Here is a 23528-nt window from a genome sequence, read left to right as displayed (position 1 = left end):
ATCCACTGGGTAACAGTGGTTACCCAAGAGGCAATACTTATTATACACCCAGTAACAGTGGTTACCCACAGTGCAACACTTATTATCCACTGGGTAACAGTGGTTACGCATGAGGCAACTCGTATTACCCACTGGGAAACAGTGGTAACCCAAGAGGCAATACTTATTATACACCCAGTAACAGTGGTTACCCACGAGGCCACACGTATTATCCACTGGGTAACAGTGGTTACCCACAAGGCAATACTTATTATCCAGCCATTAGAAGTGGTTACCCATGAGGCAATACTTATTATCCACCAGGTAATGGTGGTTACCCATGGGGCAATATTTATCATCCACAGGGTAACAGTGTTTACCCACGAGGCAACACTTACTATCCACAAGGTAACAGTGGTTACTCACGAGGCAACACTTACTATCCACAAGGTAACAGTGGTTACTCACAAGGCAACATGTATTATCCACCTAGTAATAGTGGTTACCCACGAGGCAACACGTATTATCCACCAGGTAACAGTGGTTACCCATGAGGCCACACTTATTATCCACCGGGTTACAGTGGTTTCCCATGAGGCAATACTTATTATCCATCAGGTAACAGTGGTTACCCACAAGGCAACACTTATTAGACACAGGGTAACAGTGGTTCCCCTGAGGCAACACTTATTATCCACCGGGTAACAGTGATTAGACACGAGGCAATACTTATTATACATCGGGTAACTGTGGTTACCCAAGAGGCAGTACTTATTATCCACCAGGTAACAGTGGTTACCTGGGAGACAATATTTATTCTCCACTGGGTAATCCACTAGGTTACTCTAGAGGCAACACTTATTATCCACCGCATAACAGTGGTTACCCTAGAGGCAACACTTATTATCCACCACATAACAGTGGTTACCCTAGAGGCAACACTTATTATCCACTGCATAACAGTGGTTACCCTAGAGGCAACACTTATTATCCACCGGGCAACAGTGGTTACCCTAGAGGCAACAATTAATACCCACTGGGTAACAGTGGTTACCCATGACTCAACACTTATTATCCAATGGGTAACAGTGGTTACCCACGAGGCAACACTTATTTTCCACCGGTAACAGTGGTTACCAGCGAGGCAATATTTATTATCCACCGGGTAACAGTGGTTACCCATGAGGCATTACTTATTATCCACCGGGTAACCGTAGTTACCCACGAGGCAATAATTATTATCCAACGGATAACAGTGGTTACCCACCAGGCAAAAGTTAGTATTCAGCGGGTAATGGTGGTTACCCACGAGGCAATATTTATCATCTACCAGTTAACAGTGGTTTCCCACGAGGAAATACGTATTATCCACTGGGTAACAGTGGTTACCCAAGAGGCAACACTTATTATACACCAGGTAACAGTGGTTACCCACGAGGCAGTAGTGAGTATCCACTGGGTAACAATGGTTACCCACAAGGCAATACTAACTATCCACCGGGTAACAGTGGTTACTCACGAGGCAACACTTATTATCCACCTGGTAACAGTGGTTACCCATGAGGTAACACTTACTTTCCACAGGATAAGAATTCTTACCCACGAGGCAACACTTGTTATCCAGCGGGTAACACTGGTTACCAACGAGGCAACACTTATTATAAACTGGGTAACAGTGGTTACTCACGAGGCATTACTTATTATCCACCTGGTAACAGTGGTTACCCAAGAGGCAATACTTATTAACCACAGGGTAACAGTGATTACTCAAGAGGCAATACTTATTATCCACTGGGAAACAGTGGTTACCCACAAGGCAACACTTATTATCCACAGGGTAACAGTGGTTACCCACAAGGCAACACATTATCCACCGGGAAGCACTGGTTACCCACGAGGCAACACATTATCCACCAGGTAACAGTGGTTACCCATGAGGCAACACTTATCCTCCACCAGGTAACAGTGGTTACCCATGAGGCAACACTTATCCTCCACTGGGTAACAGTGGTTACCCACGAGGCAACACTTATCCTCCACCGGATAACAGTGGTTACCCACGAGGCAACACTTATCCTCCACTGGGTAACAGTGGTTACCCAGGTGGCAACACTTATTATCTACCGGGTAACAGTGGTTACACACAAGGCAACACTTATTATCCAGCGGGGAACAGTGGTTACCCACGAGGCGATACTTATTATCCACCAGGTACCATTGATTACTCAAGAGGCATTACTTATATTCTACCGGGTAAGAGTGGTTACCCTAGAGGCAATACTTATTATCCATAGGGTAACAGTGATAACCCTAGAGGCAATACTTATTACCCACTGGGTAACAGTGGTTACCCTAGAAGCAACACTTATTATCCACAGTGCAACAGTGGTTACCCATGATGCAATACTTATTATCCACCAGGTAACAGTGGTTACCCATGAGGCAATACTTATTATCCACTGGGTAACAGTGATTACCCACGAGGCAACACTTATTATCAACTGGGTAACAGTGGTTACCCTAGAAGCAATACCTATTATCCACCAGATAACAGTGTTTACCCATGCGGTACTACTAATTATCCAGTGGGTAGCAGTGATTACCCATGAGACAGTCCTTATTATCCTCTGGGTAACAGTGGTGACCCATGAGGCAATACTTAGGATCCACCAGGTACCAATGGTTGCCCACGAGGCAATACTTACTATCCACTGGGTAACACTGGTTTCCCACGAGGCAACACTTATTATCCACCGGGTAACAGTGGTTACCCACGAGGCAATACTAACTATCCACTGGGTAACAGTGGTTACCCACGAGGCAACACTTATTATCCACCAGGTAACAGTGGCTACGCACGAGATAACACTTATCTTCCACAGGGTAAGAATTGTTACCCACGACACAGCACTTATTATCAAGTGGGTAATACTGGTTATGCAAGAGACAACACTTATTATAAACCAGGGAACAGTGGTTACTCACGAGGCAATACTTATTATCCACAGGGTAACAGTTGTTACCCACGAGGCAATACTTATTATCCACTGGGTAACAGTGATTACCCTAGAGGCAATACTTATTATCCACTGGGAAACAGTGGTTACCTACGAGGCAACACTTATTATCCACAGGATAACAGTGGTTACCCATGAGGCAATACTTATTATCCACTGGGTAACAGTGATTACCCATGAGGCAACACTTATTATTGACCGGGTAACAGTGGTTACCCTAGAAGCAATACCTATTATCCACCAGATAACAGTGGTTACCCATGCAGTAATACTTATTATCCAGCGGGTAGCAGTGGTTACCCATAAGACAATCCTTATTATCCTCCGGGTAACAGTGGTGACCCATGAGGCAATACTTAGTATCCACCGGGTACCAATGGTTACCCATGAGGCAATACTTACTATCCACCGGGTAACACTGGTTTCCCACGAGGCGACACTTAATATCCACCGGGTCACAGTGGTTACCCATGAGGCAACACTTATTATCCACAGGGTAAGAGTTGTTACCCACGAGGCAACACTTATTATCCAGCGGGTAACACTGGTTACCCACGAGGCAACACGTATTACAAACTGGATAACAGTGGTTTCCCATGAGGCAATACTTATTATGCAGCAGGTTACAGTGGTTACCCATGAGGCAATACTTATTATCCGCCAGGTAAGAGTGGTTACCCATGAGGCAATACTTATTATCAACTGGGTAACACTGGTTTCCCATGAGGCAACACTTATCATCCATCGGGTAACCGTGCTTACCCACAAGGCAACACTTATTATCCACATGGTAACAGTGGTTACCAAGGAGGCAATACTTATTACCCATTGGGTAACAGTGGTTACCCACGAGGCAGTACTTATTATCCACCGGGTAACAGTGGTTACCCTAGAGGCAACACTTATTATCCATTGGGTAACAGTGGTTACCCTAAAGGCAACACTTATTATGCACCGGATAACACCGGTTACCTGTGAGGCAACTATTATTTTCCACTGGGTAACAGTGGTTATCCACGAGGCAACACGTATTATCCACCGGTTAACAGTGGTTACCCACGAGGGAACATTTGATATCCAGCAGATAACAGTGGTTATCCACGAGGCAATACTTATTATCCACCCGGTAACAGTGGTTACCCACGAGGCAATACTTATTATCCACCGGGTAACAGTGGTTACCAATGATGTAATACTTATTATCCACCAGGTAAGAGTGGTTACCCACGAGGCAAAACTTAGTATCTGGTGGGTAATGGTGGTTATCCATGAGGCAATATTTATCATCCACCAGGTAACAGTGGTTACCCACGAGGAAATATTTATTATCCAATGCATAACAGTGGTTACCAACGAGGCAACACTTATTAACCACTGGGTAACAATGGTTACCCACAAAACGTCACTTATTGTCCACAGGGTAACAGTGGTTACCCACGAGGCAACACTTATTATCCATGCATTAACAGTTGTTACCCAAGAGGCAATACTTACTACACTGGGTAACAGAGGTTACCCACGAGGAAATACTTATTATCCACCAGGTAACAGTGGTTACCCACAAGGAAACACTAATAATAAACTGGGTAACAGTGGATACCCACGAGGCAACACTTATTATCCACCAGGTAACAGTGGTTACCCACGAGACAATACCTAGTATCCAGCGGGTAACAGTCGTTACCCATGAGGCAATATTTATTATCTACCAGGTAACAGTGGTTACCAACGAGGCAACACTGATTATTCACTGTGTAACAGTGGTAAGCCAAGAGGCAACACTTATTATCCACCGGTTAACCGTGGTTACCCAGGAGGCAACACTTATTATACACAGGGTAACAGTGGTTTCAGACGAGGCAACACGTATTATCCACCTGGTAACAGTGGTTACCCAATAGGCAACATTTATTATCCAGTGGGTAACTGTGGTTACCCATGAGGCAATACTCATTATCCACTGGGTAACAGTGATTACCCATGAGGCAATAATTTTTATCCACCGGGTAACAGTGGTTACCCACCAGACAATACATATTATCCACCGGGTAACAGTGGTTACCCTCGAGGCAACACTTATTATTCACCAGGTAACACCGGTTACCCACGAGGCAACAATTATTTTCCACCGGGTAACAGTGGTTACACGTGAGGCGACACTTATTATCCATCAGGTAACAGTGGTTACACGTGAGACAACACTTATTATCCAGGGGCTTACAGTGGTTACCCACGAGGCAACATTTATTATCCTCTGGGTAACAGTGGTTACCAGCGAGGCAATACTTATTATCCACCAGGTAACAGCAGTTACTCATGAGACATTACTTATCATACACAGGGTAACCATGGTTACCCATGAGGCAATACTTATTATCCACCGGATAACAGTGGTTACCCATGATGCAATACTTATTATGCAGCAGGTAACAGTGTTTACCCATGAGGCAATACTTATTATCCACCGGGTAAGAGTGGTTACCCATGAGGCAATACTTATTATCCACTGGGTCACAGTGCTTTTCCATGAGAGAATACTTATTATCCAATGGGTAACAGTGGTTACCCATGAGTCAATACATATTATCCACCAGGTAACAGTGGTTACCCACGAGGCAACACTTATTATCGACCAGGTCACAGTGCTTACACACGAGGCATCTCTTATTATCCACAGGGTAACAGTGGTTACCCAGGATGCAATACTTATTATCCATTGGGTAACAGTGGTTACCCATGAGGCAGTACTTATTATCCACCGAGTAACAGTGGTTACCCGTGAGGCAATACTTATTATCCAATGGGTAACAGTGGTTACCCTAGAGGCAACACTTATTATCCACCAGGTACCAGTGGTTACCCACGAGGCAGCAAATATTATTCACCGGGTAACAGTGGTTACCCGTGAAGCAACACTTATTATCCACCGGGTAACAGTGGTTACCCATGAGGCAACACGTATTATCCACCGGATAACAGTGGTTACCCATGAGGCATTACTTATTCTCCATAGGATAACTGTGGTTACCGAGGCAATACTTATTATCCACCAGGTAACAGTGGTTATCCACGAGGCAAAACTTAGTATCCAGCGTGTAATGGTGGTTACCCACAAGGCAATATTTATCATCTACCAGGTAACAGTGGATACCCACAAGGAAATACTTATAATCCACTGGGTAACAGTGGTTACCCAAGAGGCAATACTTAGTATCCACCGGCTAACAGTGGTTACCAACGAAGGAATACTTACTATCCACCTGGTAAGAGTGGTTACACACAAGTTACACTTATTATCCACCTGGTAACAGTGGTTACCCATGAAGCAACACTTATTTTCCACAGGGTAAGAATTGTTACCCACGAGGCAACACTTATTATCCAGCGGGTAACACTGGTTACCCACAAGGAAACACTTACTATAAACCGGGTAACAGTGGTTACTCATGAGGCAATACTTATCCACCAGGTAACAGTGGTAACCCAAGAGGCAATACTCATTATCCACCGGGTAACAGTGATTACCCTAGAGGCAATACCTATTATACACTGGGAAACAGTAGTAACCCATAAGGCAACACTTGTTATCCACCAGATAACAGTGGTTACCCACGAGGCAACACTTATCATCCACCCGGTAACAAGGAACACTTATTATCCACTGGGTAACACTGGTTACGCAGGAGGCAACACTTATTATCCACCAGGTAACAGTGGTTACCCACGAGGCAACACTTATCCAGTGGGTAACAGTGGATACCCACAAGGCAATACTTATAATCCACCAGGTAACAGTGGTTACCCACAAGGCAATGCTTACTATCCACCGGGTAACAGTAGTTACCCACAAGGTAACATTTAGTATCCACTGGGTAACACTGGTTCCCCATGAGGCAACATTTATTATCCACTGGGTAACTGTGCTTACCAAAGGCAACACTTGTCATCCAGCAGGTAACAGTGGTTACCCACGAGGCAATACTTATTATCCACTGGGTAACAGTGGTTACCCTAGAGGCTACACTTATTATCCACCAGGTAACAGTGGTTACCCTAGAGGCAACACTTATTATCCATCAGGTAACCGTGGTTACCTACGAGGCAATACTTACTATGCACCGGGTAACAGGGCTTACCCACGAAGCAATACTTACTATCCACAGGGTAACAGTGGTTACCCACGAGGAAATACTTATTATCCACCAGGAAACAGTGGTTACCCACAAGGAAATACTTATTATCCGTTAACATTACATGGTGGATAATATCCCTCTTATTACAGGGTAAGAGTTGGTACCCATGAGGCAGCACTTATTATCCAGCAGGTAACACTGGTTACCCACGAGGCAACACTTATTATAAACCAGGTATCAGTGGTTACGCATGAGGCAACACTTATTATTCACTGGGTAACAGTGGTTACCCAAGAGACAATACTTATTTTCCACTGGGTAACAGTGGTAACCCTAGAGGCAATACTTATTATCCACCGGTAAACAGTGATTACCCTAGACGCAATACTTATTATCCACTGGGTAACAGTGGTTACCCACGAGGCAACACTTATTATCCACAGGGCAAAAGTGGTTACCTATTAGGCAACACGTATTATCCACAGGGTAACAGTGGTTACTCATGAGGCAAGACGTATTATCCACCGGCTAACTGTGGTTACCCACCAGGCAACACTTATTATCCACCGGGTAACAGTGGTTCCCCATGAGACAACACTTATTACCTGCTGGGTAACAGTGGCTCCCCACGAGGCAACACTTATTATCCACTGGGTAACTGTGGTTACCAAAGGCAACACTTGTTATCCAGTGGGTAACAGTGGTTACCCACGAGGCAATACTTATTATCCACCAGGTAACAGTGGTTACCCAATAGGCAACACTTATTGTGCAGCAGGTAACAGTGGTTACCCATGAAGCAATACTTATTATCCACTGGGTAAGAGTTGTTACCCACGAGGCAATACTTATTATGCAGCAGGTAACAGTGGTTACACAAGAGGCAACACTTATTATCCACCAGGTAACAGTGCTTACCCACCCACGAGGCAACACTTATTTTCCACAGGGTAACCGTGGTTATCCACGAGGCAGTACTTATTATCCATCGGGTAACAGTGGTTACCCATGAGGAAGTACTTATTATCCACCTGGTAACAGTGGTTACCTGTGAGGCAATGCTTATTATCCACCGGGTAACAGTGGTTACCCTCGAGGCAACAAGTATTATCCACCAGGTAACAGTGGTTACCCTAGAGGCAACACTAATTATCCATCGGGTAACAGTCATTACCCATGAGGCAGTACTTATTATACAGCAGGTAACACTGGTTACCCACGAGGCAACACTTATTATAAACCAGGTATCAGTGGTTACGCATGAGGCAACACTCATTATTCACCAGGTAACAGTGGTTACCCACGAGACAATACTTATTTTCCACTGGGTAACAGTGGTAACCCTAGAGGCAATACTTATTATCCACTGGGTAACAGTGGTTACCCACGAGGCAACACTTATTATCCACAGGACAAAAGTGGTTACCTATTAGGCAACACATATTATCCACAGGGTAACAGTGATTACTCATGAGGCAAGACGTATTATCCACCGGCTAACTGTGGTTACCCACCAGGCAACACTTATTATCCACCGGGTAACAGTGGTTCCCCATGAGACAACACTTATTACCTGCTGGGTAACAGTGGCTCCCCACAAGGCAACAGTTATTATCCACTGGGTAACTGTGGTTACCAAAGGCAACACTTGTTATCCAGTGGGTAACAGTGGTTACCCACGAGGCAATACTTATTATCCACCAGGTAACAGTGGTTACCCAATAGGCAACACTTATTGTGCAGCAGGTAACAGTGGTTACCCATGAAGCAATACTTATTATCCACTGGGTAAGAGTGGTTACCCACAAGGCAATACTTATTATGCAGCAGGTAACAGTGGTTACGCAAGAGGCAACACTTATTATCCACCAGGTAACAGTGCTTACCCACCCATGAGGCAACACTTATTTTTCACAGGGTAACCATGGTTATCCACGAGGCAGTACTTATTATCCATTGGGTAACAGTGGTTACCCTCGAGGCAACAAGTATTATCCACCAGGTAACAGTGGTTACCCTAGAGGCAACACTAATTATCCATCGGGTAACAGTCGTTACCCATGAGGCAGTACTTATTATCCACCTGGTTACAGTGGTTACCTGCGAGGCAATGCTTATTATCCACCGGGTAACAGTGGTTACCCTCAAGGCAACAAGTATTATCCACCAGGTAACAGTGGTTACCCTCAAGGCAACAAGTATTATCCACCAGGTAACAGTGGTTACCCTAGAGGCAACACTAATTATCCATCGGGTAACAGTGGTTACTCGCAAGGCAACAATTATTATCCAGCAGGTAACAGTGGATACACGCGATGCAACAATTATTATCCACCGGGTAACAGTGCTTACCCGTGAGGCAACACTTATTATCCATGGGGTAACATTGATTACTCGCAAGGCAATACTTACTATCCTCTGGGTAACAGTGCTTTCCCACGAGGCAACACTTATTATCCACCAGGTAACAGTGGTTACCCACGAGGCAATACTTATTAAATACTGGGTAACAGTGGTTACCCACGAGGCAACACATTATACACAGGGCAACAGTTGTTACCCATGAGGCAACACGTATTATCCACTGGGTAACCGTGGTTACCCACGAGGCAATACTTATTATCCACAGGGTAACTCTGGTTACCCGTGAGGCAATACTTATCCATTGGGTAACAGTGGTTACCCATGAGGCAACACTTATTAGACACAGGGTAACAGTGGTTACCCCCGAGGAAACACTTATTATCCAGCAGGTAACAGTGGTTTCCCATGAGGCAACACTTATCCAGCAGGTAGCAGTGGTGACCCACGAGGCAACACTTATTATCCACGGGGTAACAGTGGTTAGACATGAGGCAATACTTATTTTCCATCGGGTAACTGTGGTTACCCACGAGGCAGTACTTACTATCCACCAGGTAACAGTGGCTACCTGCGAGGCAATACTTATTATCCAACGGGTAATAGTGGTTACTGAAGAGGCAACACTTATTCTCCACCGTGTAACAGTGGTTACCCTGGAGGCAACACTTATTATCCACCGGGCAACTGTGGTTACCCACGAGGCAACAATTATTATCCACCAGGTAACAGTGGTTACCCGTGACTCAACACTTCTTATCCACCATGTAAGAGTGGTTCCCCACGAGGCAACACTTCTTATCCACCAGGTAACAGTGGTTACCCATGAGGCATGACTTATTATCCACTGGGTAACTGTGGTTACCCACGAGGCAATACTTATTATCTACCAGGTAACAGTGGTTACCCACCGGGCAAAACTTAGTATCCGGCAGGTAATGGTGTTTACCCATGAGGCAATATTTCTCATACACCAGGTAACAGTGGTTTCCCACAAGGAAATACATATTATCCACCGGGTAACAGTGGTTACCCAAGAGGCAACACTTATTATCCACCGGGTAGCAGTGGTTACCCATGAGGCAATACTTAGTATCAACTGGCTAACAATGGTGACCCACAAGGCAATACTAACTATCCACCGGGTAACAGTGGTTACTCACGAGGCAACACGTATTCTCCACTAGGTAACAGTGGTTACACACGAGGTAACACTTATTTTCCACAGGGTAAGAATTGTGACCCACGACACAACACTTATTATCCAGCAGGTAATACTGGTTACCCAAGAGGCAACACTTATTATAAACCGGGTAACAGTGGTTACTCACGAGGCAATACTTATTATCCACAGGGTAACAGTGGTTACCCATGAGGCAATACTTATTATCCACTGGGTAACAGTGATTACCCTAGAGGTAATACTTATTATCCACTGGGAAACAGTGGTTACCCACGAGGCAACACTTATTATCCACAGGATAACAGTGGTTACCCATGAGGCAATACTTACTATCCACTGGGTAACAGTGGTTACCCATGAGGCAATACTTATTATCCACTGGGTAACAGTGATTACCCATGAGGCAACACTTATTATCGACAGGGTAACAGTGGTTACCCTAGAAGCAATACCTATTATTGACTGGATAACAGTGGTTACCCATGCGGTACTACTTATTATCCATCGGGTAGCAGTGGTTACCCATGAGACAGTCCTTATTATCCTCTGGGTAACAGTGAGGACCCATGAGGCAATACTAACTATCCACTGGTTAACACTGGTTTCCCACGAGGCAACACTTATTATCCACCGGGTAACAGTGGTTACCCATGACGCAACACTTATAATCCACAGAGTAAGAGTTGTGACCCACGAGGCAACACTTATTATCCAGTGGGTAACAGTGGTTACCCACGAGGCAACACTTATTACAAACCAGGCAACAGTGGTTACCCACAAGGCAATACTTATTATCCACCAGGTACCATTGATTACCCATGAGACAATGCTTATTTTCCCCTGGGGAACAGTGGTTACCCTAGAGGCAATACTTGTTATCCACAGGGTAACAGTGATAACCCTAGAGGCAATACTTATTATCCACTGGGTAACAGTGGTTACCAACAAGGCAACACTTATTATCCAAAGGGCAACAGTGGTTACTCAGGAGGAAACAGGTATTATCCACCGGGTAACAGTGGTTAACCATGAGGCAATATGTATTATCCACTGGTTAACAGTGGTTACCCATGAGGCAACTCTTATTATCCACCAGGTAACAGTGGTTAACCACGAGGCAATACCTATTATCCACCGGGTAACAGTGGTTAACCACGAGGCAATACCTATTATCCACTGGGTAACAGTGGTTACCCACGAGGCAACACTTATTATCCACCGGGTAACAGTGGTTACACATGAGGCAACACTTATTATCCACTGGGTAACAGTGGTTACCCTAGAAGCAACACTTATTATCCACCGGGAAACAGTGGTTACCCTAGAGGCAATAGGTATTATTCCCTGGATAACAGTGGTTACCCACGAGGCAATATTTATTATCAACTGGGTAACAGTGGTTACCCATGAGGCCATACTTATTATTCACTGGATAACAGTGGTTACACACTAGGCAACACTTATTATCCACCGGGTAACAGTCGTTACCCATGAGGCAACACCTATTATCCAGAGGGTAACAGTGGTTAACCACGAGGCAACACTTATTATTGACCGGGTAACAGTGGCTACCCACGTGGCAATACTTATTATCCACCAGGTAACAGTGGTTAGCTGCAAGGCAATACTTATTATCCACGGGGTAACGGGTTACCCACAAGACAACACTTATTATTCACCAGTTAACACTGGTTACCCATGAGGCAAGACTTATTATCCACCGGGGAAAAGTGCTTACCCACGAGGCAACATGTATTATCTACCAGGTAACAGTGGTTACCCGTGAGGCAACAACTATTATCCACCGTGTAACAGTGGTTACCCACGAGGCAACACTTATTATCCACCGGTTAATGGTGGTTACCCAGGAAGCAACACTTATTATCCACTGAGTAAGAGTGGTTACCCACGAGGCAATAGTTATTATCCATCGGGTTACCATGGTAATCCACCAGGCAATGCTTATTATCCATCAGGTAACTGTGGTTACCTGCGAGGCAATACTTATTGTCCACCGGGTAACAGTGGTTATCCATGAGGCAATACTTATTATCCACCGGGTAACAGTGGTTACCCATGAGGAAATACTTATTATCCACCGGGTAATAGTCGTTACCCATGAGGCAACACTTATTATCCATTGGGTAAGCGTGCCTAGCCACGAGGCAACACTTATTATCCACATGGTAACAGTGGTTACCCAGGAGGCAATACTCATTATCCATTGGGTAACAGTGGTTACCCATGAAGCAGTACTTATTATCCACCGGGTAACAATGGTTACCCTAGAGGCAACACTTATTATCCACTGGGTAACAGTGGTTACCAGAGAGGCAACACTTATTATCCACAGAGTAACAGTGGTTACCAGCGATGCAATACTTATTATCCACCGGGTAATGGTGGTTACCAACAAGACATTACTTATTATACACAGGGTAACCGTGGTTACCCACGAGGCAATACTTATTATCCACCGGGTAACAGTGGTTACCAATGAGGCAATACTTATTAACCACTGGGTAAGAGTAGTTACCCACGAAGCAAAACTCAGTATCTGGTGGGTAATGGTGGCTACCCACGAGGCAATATTTATCATCCACCAGGTAACAGTGGTTACCCACGAGGCAATACTTATTATCCACTGGGTAACAGTAGCTACCCAAGAGGCAACACTTATTATCCACTGGATAACAGTGGTTACCCACGAGGCAATACTTAGTATCCACCAGGTAAGAGTGGTTACCCACAAGGCAACACTTATTATCCACCTGGCAACAGTGGTTACCCACGAGGCAACACTTATTTTCCACAGGGTAACAGTGGTTACCCACGAGGCAGTACTTATTATCCATTGGGTAACAGTGGTTACCCACGAGGCAATACTTGGTATCCACCGGGTAAGAGTGGTTACCCACAAGGCAACACTTATTATCCACCAGGTAACAGTGCTTACCCACGAGGCAACACTTATTTTCCACAGGGTAACTGTGGTTATCCACGAGGCATTACTTATTATCCATTGGGTAACAGTGGTTACCCACGAGGCAGTACTTATTATCCACCTGGTTACAGTGGTTACCTGGGAGGCAATGCTTATTATCCACCGGGTAACAGTGGTTACCCTCGAGGCAACAAGTATTATCCACCAGGTAACAGTGGTTACCCTAGAGGCAACAATTATTATCCAGTGGGTATCAGTGGATACACGCGATGCAACAATTATTATCCACCGGGTAACAGTGCTTACCCGCGAGGCAACACTTATTATCTACCGGGTAACATTGATTACCCACAGGGCAATACTTACTATCCTCTGGGTAACAGTGCATTCCTGCAAGGCAACACTTATTATCTACCAGGTAACAGTGGTTACCCATGAGGCAACACTTATTATCCACATGGTAAGAGTTGTTGCCTACGTGGCAACACTTATTATCCAGCAAGTAACACTGGTTACCCATGATGCAACACTTATTAAATACTGGGTAACAGTGGTTACCCACGAGGCAAAACTTTTATACACAGGGCAACAGTTGTTACCCATGAGGCAACATGTATTATCCACCGGGTAACCATGGTTACCCACGAGGCAATACTTATTATCCACAGGGTAACTCTGGTTACCCATGAGGCAATACTTATCCATTGGGTAACAGTGGTTACCCACGAGGCAACACTTATTAGACACAGGGTAACAGTGGTTACCCCTGAGGAAACACTTATTATCCAGCGGGTAACAGTGGTTTCCCTGAGGCAACACTTATCCACCAGGTAGCAGCAGTGACCCACGAGGCAACACTTATTATCCACGGGGTAACAGTGGTTAGACATGAGGCAATACTTATTATCCATTGGGTAACTGTAGTTACCCATGAGGCAGTACTTACTATCCACCAGGTAACAGTGGTTACCTGCGAGGCAATACTTATTATCCAATGGGTAATAGTGGTTACTGAAGAGGCAACACTTATTCTCCACCGTGTAACAGTGGTTACCCTAGAGGCAACACTTATTATCCACCGGGCAACTGTGGTTACCCACAAGGCAACAATTATTATCCACCAGGTAACAGTGGTTACCCGCAACTCAACACTTATTATCCACTGTGTAAGAGTGGTTAACCGCGAGGCAACACTTATTATCCACCGGGTAACAGTGGTTACTCACGAGGCATGACTTATTATCCACTGGGTAACTGTGGTTACCCACCAGGCAAAACTTAGTATCCGGCAGGTAATGGTGTTTACCCATGAGGCAATATTTATCATCCACCAGGTAACAGTGGTTTCCCACGAGGAAATACATATTATCCACTGGGTAACAGTGGTTACCCAAGAGGCAACACTTATTATCCACCGGGTAACAGTGGTTACCCACGAGGCAATACTTAGTATCAACGGGCTAACAATGGTGACCCACGAGGCAATACGAACTATCCACCAGGTAACAGTGGTTACCCATGAGGCAACACATATTATCCACCAGGTAACAGTGGTTACACATGAGGTAACATTTATTTTCCACAGGGTAAGAATTGTTACCCACGATGCAACACTTATTATCCAGCGGGTAATACTGGTTACCCAAGAGGCAACACTTATTATAAACCAGGTAACAGTGGTTACTCACGAGGCAATACTTATTATCCACAGGGTAACAGTGGTTACCCACGAGGCAATACTTATTATCCACTGGGTAACTGTGATTACTCTAGAGGCAATACTGATTATCCACTGGGAAACAGTGGTTACCCACAAGGCAACACTTATTATCCACAAGATAACAGTGGTTACCCATGAGGCAATACTTATTATCCACCGGGTAACAGTGGTTACCCATGAGGCAATACTCATTATCCACTGCATAACAGTGATTACCCACGAGGCAACACTTATTATCGACTGGGTAACAGTGGTTACCCTAGAAGCAATACCTATTATCGACCAGATAACAGTGGTTACCCCTGTGGTACTACTTATTATCCAGCAGGTAGCAGTGGTTACCCATGAGACAGTCCTTATTACCCTCCGGGTAACAGTGGTGACCCATGACGCAATACTTACTATCCACCGGGTAACACTGGTTTCCCACGAGGCAACACTTATGATCCACTGGGTAACAGTGGTTACCCACAAGAAAATACTTATAATAAACCAGGTAACAGTGGTTCCCCACGAGGCAACACTTATTATCCAAAGGGTAACAGTGGTTACCCTAGAGGCAACACTTATTATCCACCAAGGAACAGTGGTTACCCTAGAGGCAACACATTATCTCCCGGGTAAAACTGGTTACCCACGAGGCAATACTTATTATCCACCGGGTAACAGTGGTTACCCATGAGGCGACACTAAGTATCCACTGGGTAACAGTAGTTACCCACAAGGTAACACTTATTATCCACTGGGTAACACTGGTTCCCCATGAGGCAACATTTATTATCCACCAGGTAACTGTGCTTACCAAAGGCAACACTTGTTATCCAGCGGGTAACAGTGGTTACCCATGAGGCAATACATATTATCCACCGGGTAACTGTGATTACCCACAAGGCAATACTTATTATCCACCAGGTAACAGTGGTTACCGTAGAGGCAATACTTATTATCCACCAGATAACAGTGGCTACCCATGAGGTAATACTTATTATTCAGTGCATAACAGTGGTTACCCACGAGGCAGACCTTATTATCCTCCTGGTAACAGTGGTTACCCATGAGGCAATACTTAGTATCCACCTGGTAACAATGGTTACCCATGAGGCAACACTTATTATCCACCAGGTAACAGTGGTTTCCCATGAGGCAACACTTATTATAAACCGGGTAACATTGGTTACGCATGAGGCAACACTTATTATCCACCAGGTAACAGTGGTTACCCATAAGGCAATACTTGTTTTCCACCGTATAACAGTGGTAAACCTAGAGGCAACACTTATCATCCACTGGTTAACAGTGATTACCCTAGGGGCAATACTTATTATCCACTGGGCAAAAGTGGTTACCCATTAGGTAACACGTATTATCCACAGGGTAACAATGGTTACACATGAGGCAACAGGTATTATCCACCAGCTAACAGTGGTTACCCACGAGGCAACACTTATTATCCACTGGGTAACAGTGGTTACCGACGAGGCAATACTTATTATCCACCGGGTAACAGTGGTTACCCATGAGGCAACACTTATTATCCACTGGGTAACTGCGGTTACCCACGGGGCAACACTTATTATCCACCGGGTAACTGTGGTTACCCACAAGGCAATACTTATTATCCACCAGGTAACAGTGGTTACCCACAAGGCATTACTTATTCTCCACCAGGTAACTGTGGTTACCCACGAGGCAATATTTATTATCCACCGGGTAACAGCAGTTACCCACAAGGCAATACTTAGTATCTGGTGGGTAATGGTGGTTACCCACGAGGAAATATTTATCATCCACCAGGTAACAGTGGTTATCCACAAGGAAATACTTATTATCTACCAGGTAACAGTGGTTACCCAAGAGGCAACACTTATTATCCACCAGGTAACAGTGGTTACCCACGAGGCAATACTTAGTGTCCACCAGGTAACAATGGTTACCCACGAAGCAACACGTATTTTCCACAGGGTAAGAATTGTTACCCACGAGGCAACACTTATTATCTAGCAGGTAACACTGGTTACCCACGAGTCAACACTTATTATAAACCGGGTAACAGTGGTTACCCACAAGGCAATACTTATTATCCGCCAGGTAACAGTAGTTAATTGCGAGGCAATACTTATTTTCCAGCAGGTATCAGTAGTTACCTATGAGGCAATACTTATTATCCAGCAGATAACAGTAGTTACCTACGAGGCAATTCTTATTATCCACCAGGTAGCAGTAGTTACCTATGAGGCAATACTGTTATCCACCACGTAATGGTAGTTACCTAGGAGACGAGGCAATACTTATTATCCACCAGGTAATAGTATTTACCTAGGAGATGAGGCAATACTTATTATCCACCAGGTAATAGTAGTTACCTAGGAGAAGAGGCAATACTTATTATCCACCAGGTATTAGTAGTTACCCTTGGAGACGAGGCAATACTTATTAACCACCAGATAATATTAGTTACCTAGGAGAGGAGGCAATACTTATTATCCACCAGTTAATAGGAGTTACCTAGGAGACGAGGCAATACTTATCATCCACCAGATAATAGTAGTTACCTAGGAGACGAGGCAATACTTATCATCCACTGGGTAATAGGAGTTAACTAGGAGACGAGGCAATACTTATCATCCCCCAGGTAATAGGAGTTACCCAAGACACGAGGCAATACTTGCCATCCACCAGGTAATAGGAGTTACCTAGGAGACGAGGCAATACTTATCATCCACCAAGTTACAGGAGTTACCTAGGAGACGAGGCAATACTTATCATCCACCAGGTAATAGGAGTTACCTAGGAGACGAGGCAATACTTATCATCCACCAAGTTACAGGAGTTACCTAGGAGACGAGGCAATACTTATCATCCACCAGGTAATGGAATTTACCTAGGAGACGAGGCAATACTTATCATCCGCCAGGTAATAGGTGTTACCTAGGAGATGAGGAAATACTTATCATCCGCCAGGTAATAGGAGTTACCTAGGAGATGAGGCAATACTTATCACCCACCAGGTAATAGGTGTTACCTAGGAGACGAGGCAATACTTATCATCCATCAGGTACTAGGAGTTACCTAGGAGACGAGGCAATACTTATCATCCACCAGGTAATAGGAGTTACCTAGGAGATGAGGCAATACTTATCACCCACCAGGTAATAGGAGTTACCTAGGAGACGAGGCGATACTTATTATCCACCAGGTAATAGTAGTTACCTAGGAGATGAGGCAATAATTATTATCCACTAGATAATAGTAGTTACCTATGAGACGAGACAATAATTATTATCCACTAGGTAATAATAGTTACCTATGAGACAATAATTATTATATATGGTTCCGTATTATATATGAGAGATTATATATGATTCTGTAATTATATATGAGATAATTATATGATTCTGTATTTGTATGAGATAATTATGATTCTGTAATTATATATTAGATAATTATTATATATGATTCTGTAATTATATATTAGATAATTATGTTTCTATAATTATATGAGATAATTATATGTGATTCTGTAATTATATGAGATAATTATTATATATGATTCTGTAATTATATGAGATAATTATACATTATTCTGTAATTATATATGAGATACTTATATATGATTCTTTAATTATATATGAGATAATTATATGTGATTCTGTAATTATATATGAGATAATTATTACATATGATTCTGTAATTATTATATATGAGATAATTATTATATATGAATCTATAATTTATATATGAGATAATTATTATATATGAGTCTGTAATTTATATGTGAGATAATTATTATAAATGATATAATCTATAATTTGTATATGAGATAATTATCATATGTGGTATAATCTATAATTTACATATGGGATAATATATGTTATATATAATCTATAATTTATATATTACTTATAATATATATTATATATTATAATTACATTTATTTATATATGTTTAATAGTGTATAATATATAATATATAGTATAATATATATTGTATATAACATATTATACATAGCATATGTTATAGATAACATATATAGTATAATATATATTATACATAACATATATTGTATATAGTATAATATATAATCTATAACATATATTGTATATAGTATTATATATTATATATAATGTATATAGTATTATATATTATACATAACGTATATTATATATAGTATATGTTATGTATAATGTATATTATATATAACATATATTATATAGTATAATATATGTTATATATAATAAAATATAGAATATATATTATAATATATATTATATGGTATAACATATATATCATATAATACATTAGATACATTATATATTATATATAAGAGAATATATAATATATAATATTATATACGATTATATAATATATAAATATAATATATATTATAATTATATAATATATAAGTATAATATATATTATATATATTATATAATATATATTATTATATATAATATGTTATATAATTATAATATATAATTACATATATTATATATTATAATTATAGATAATTATATAATTATATATAATATATAGATAATTATAAATTATATATAATATATAATTATATATAATTATAAATAATATATATAATATATAATTATAATATACAATATATAATTATAATATATATTATATATAATTATAAATAATATATATTATATATTTTAATATATATAATTATAAATAATATATATTATATATTATAATACATAATATATATAATTATAAATAATATATATTATATAATTATAATATATAATATATATAATTATAAATAATATATATTATATAATTATATAATATATAATTTATATACTATATAATAAATATTTAATTTATATAAATTTTATATTATATATAATATAAATATATACATAAATTTAAAAAGAACAAAATTACATCTTTTGCAGCAACACGGATGGAACTGGAGGGTATTATCCTAAGTGACATAACTCAGGAATGAAAAGCAAATACCACATATTCTCACTTATAAGTGGGATTTAAGCTATGAGTACCCAAAAACATACAGAGTGGTATGATGGATTTTGAAGACTCAGAAAGAGGGAGCGTGGGAAGGGAAATGGGATGAAAAATTACTTATTGGGTAAAATGTATGCTATTTGAGTGACAGGTACACTAAAACTCCAGAGTTCACCATTATACAATTCATCCACGTAACCAAAAATCACTTGTGCCCCTAAAGTTATTTAAATATAAATAAGTAAATAGCAAAACAAAAAACAACAGTGTGACATCGATAGATTAAAACTTGTACAGATGGCAACTTGAAATGTTCAAGTGGCAACATCAACCTGTTCGAAATGATGGACTATTTGGCAAATTATTTGGTATACGATATGTGGAAACTGAATCATTTCATGGAGAACTATATTATATTTTCCAATTTGAAAAGGTTTTTAAATCTTTTTACTTTTAATACATTTTTGAATTATAGAAAAGTTTCAAAATAGTATAGAGGATTCTCATATATCCTTCAGTCAGCATCAGTAAATAACATCTTGCATAATAATCAAATGTTCAGAATTAAGAAATTAACATTGGTACACTCGTAACTATCAATGAAATTACAGACTTTTTTTGGATTTTACTAGTTTTTCCATTAATGTCCTTCTTCTATTTCAGGACCCAATCCAGGATCTCAAATTGCATTTAGTTATCATGTCTCCTTAGCTGGGGACAGTTGCTTAGTCTTACATGGTTTTTCATGAGTGTGACACTTTAGAAAAATATTATTTTGTAGAATGTCACTCAATTTTTTTCTATGCAAAATTTTCTCATAATTACATTGAAGTTATACATTGCTTTCAAGAATACCATAGACGTGATGTGCCCTTCTCAGTACAGCATTTGTTTCTTATTAGAAATGATTAACTATTTGGCAGATTATTTGGTAAATGAAGGAATGAGGAAAATTGGTCATTTCATATATAACTATTTTTGTTTCAATTTGAGAAGACTTTTAATTGTTTTGACTTTTAAATGAGTTTTTGAATTATAGAAAAGGCTGGCAGATTATTGCCAACCAAGATATGTCTTCTTACTGGTTATGTTAACCCATCATCACTTGGGTAAGCAGATGTTCATTGATTTTCTGCACTCTAATGTTACTATTTTTAACTTTGAAATTAGAAATATATTGGTGGAAATAAACTTGTTTTTCTTCAAACTTTTCCTCACTGATTTTAGTATTCATTAGCACATATTGAGTACAGCAATTATTACTAAAGAGTTCTAATGCTCACTTTGTATTTCCTTCACTTTTGCCATATTTGTTAGTTGGAATTCTTCTGTGAGGAACAGCTGTTTATTCAACCCCATTTATTTATGCTATTATTTACTTTTATAGATATGAACTCATAGATTTTTTTTAATTCCATGGGTTATATTCTGATATGGTTTGGATCTGTGTCCCTGCCCAAATCTCATGTTGAATTCTAATCCCCAGTGTTGGAGCTGGGGCCTGGTAGGAGGTAATTGGATCACGGGGGCAGAGTTCTTATAAATGGTTTAGCACCATCCCCCACTGGTACTGTATAGTGAGTGAGTTCTCACAAGATCTTGTTGTTTAAAAATGTGTAGCCCCTCCCGCAAACTCATGCTCCTGCTCTGGCCATGTAAGACGCCTGCTCCCACTTTGCCTTCTGCCATGAGTAAAAGCTCCCTGAGGCCTTCCCAGAAGCAGAAGCTACCATGCTCCCTGTACAGCCTGTGGAACCATAAGCCAATTAAATCTCTTTTCTTTATAAATTACCCAGTCTCAAATATTTTTATAGCAGCGTGAGAACAGACTAATACAGAAAATTAGCACTGGGGAGTGGAACACTGCCATAAATATACCTGAAAATGTCAAAGCAACTTTAACTGGATAACAGGCAGAGGGTGGAGGGCCCAGAAGAAGACAAGAATATAAGAGAAACTTTGGAACTTCCTAGAGACTTGTTAAATTGTTGCCACCAAAATACTGGTAGTGATATGGACAATGAAGTCCAGTCTGAGGAGGTCTCAGATGGAGATGAGGAACTTATTGGGAATCGGAGTAAAGGTCAGTTTTGTTATGCTTTAGTGAAGAACTTGGAGGCACTGTACCCCTGTCCGAGGGATCTGTGGAACTTTGACCTTGAAAGTGATGATTTAAGGTATCTGGGGGAAGAAATTTCTAAGCAGCAAAGTGTTCAAGAAGCAGCCTGGCTACTTTAACAACCTATGCTCATATGCATGAGCAAAAAAATGATGTAAAACTGGAAATTATACTAAAAAGGAAGCAAAGTATAAAAGTTTGGAAAATTTGCAGCCTGGCCATATGGTAGAAAGAAATGGCCATTTTCAGGGGAGGAATTCAGGAAGGCTGCAGAAATTTGCATAAGTAAAAAGGAGCCAAATGCAAAAAGAGTGCAAGCCATAAGCCTTGGTGGCTTCCACAGGGTGTTAAGCCTGCAGGTGGAGACAATGGGGAGAAGGCCTCAGAGGCATTTCAGAGAACTCTGTGGAAGCCTCTCCCATCACAGACCTGCAGGCCTAGAAGGGAAGAATGGTTTTGTGAGCCTGGCCCGGGGCCCTGTCACCCTGCACAGCCTCAAGACACTGGTCCCTGCATCCCAACTGCTCCAGCTCCAGCCATGGCTCAAAGAGGCCCAGGTACAGCTCAAGCCATTGCTTTAGAGAGTGCAAGCCATAAGCCTTGGTGGCTTCCACAGGGTGTTAAGCCTGCAGGTGCACAGAGTGCAAGAGTTGAGGCTTGAGAGACTCTACTTAGATTTCAGAGGATGTATGGAAAAGCCTATATGTCCAGGCAGAAGTCTGCTGCAGGAGTGGAACCCTCTAGATAACCTCTACTAGGGCAGTGTGGAGGGACAATGTGGGGCTGGAGCCCCCACACAGAGTCCCCACTGGGGCACTGCCTAGTGGAGCTGTGAGAAAAGGGCCACCATCCTCCAGACCCCAGAATGGTAGATACACTGGCAGCTTGCACTCTGCACCTGGAAAAACCAAAGGCACTCAACATCAGCCCTTGAGAGCAGCTGCAGGGACTGAACCCCGCAAAGCCACAGGGGCAGAGCTGCCCGGGTCCTTGGGAGCCCACCCCTTGCATTAGTGTGCCCTGGATGTAAGACATGGGGTCAAAGGAGATTATTTTGGAGCTCTGAAGTTTAGTGACTGCTCTTCTGAGTTT

The 23528-nt window shown here is 41.6% G+C and overlaps 1 protein-coding gene across 1 annotated transcript in view; it reads right to left on the bottom strand.

Moving 5' to 3' along the window:
• Window positions 1-23528, bottom strand: part of NXPE2 (neurexophilin and PC-esterase domain family member 2) — a 222418-nt gene that overhangs the window by 71640 nt on the left and 127250 nt on the right. The window lies entirely within an intron of this gene.

Source organism: Pan paniscus, chromosome 9, assembly GCF_029289425.2.
Source record: "Pan paniscus chromosome 9, NHGRI_mPanPan1-v2.0_pri, whole genome shotgun sequence".
Taxonomy (NCBI): domain Eukaryota; kingdom Metazoa; phylum Chordata; class Mammalia; order Primates; family Hominidae; genus Pan; species Pan paniscus.
The sequence above is the reverse complement of the archived record's forward strand: the minus strand, read 5'-3'. Positions and strand labels throughout refer to the sequence as shown.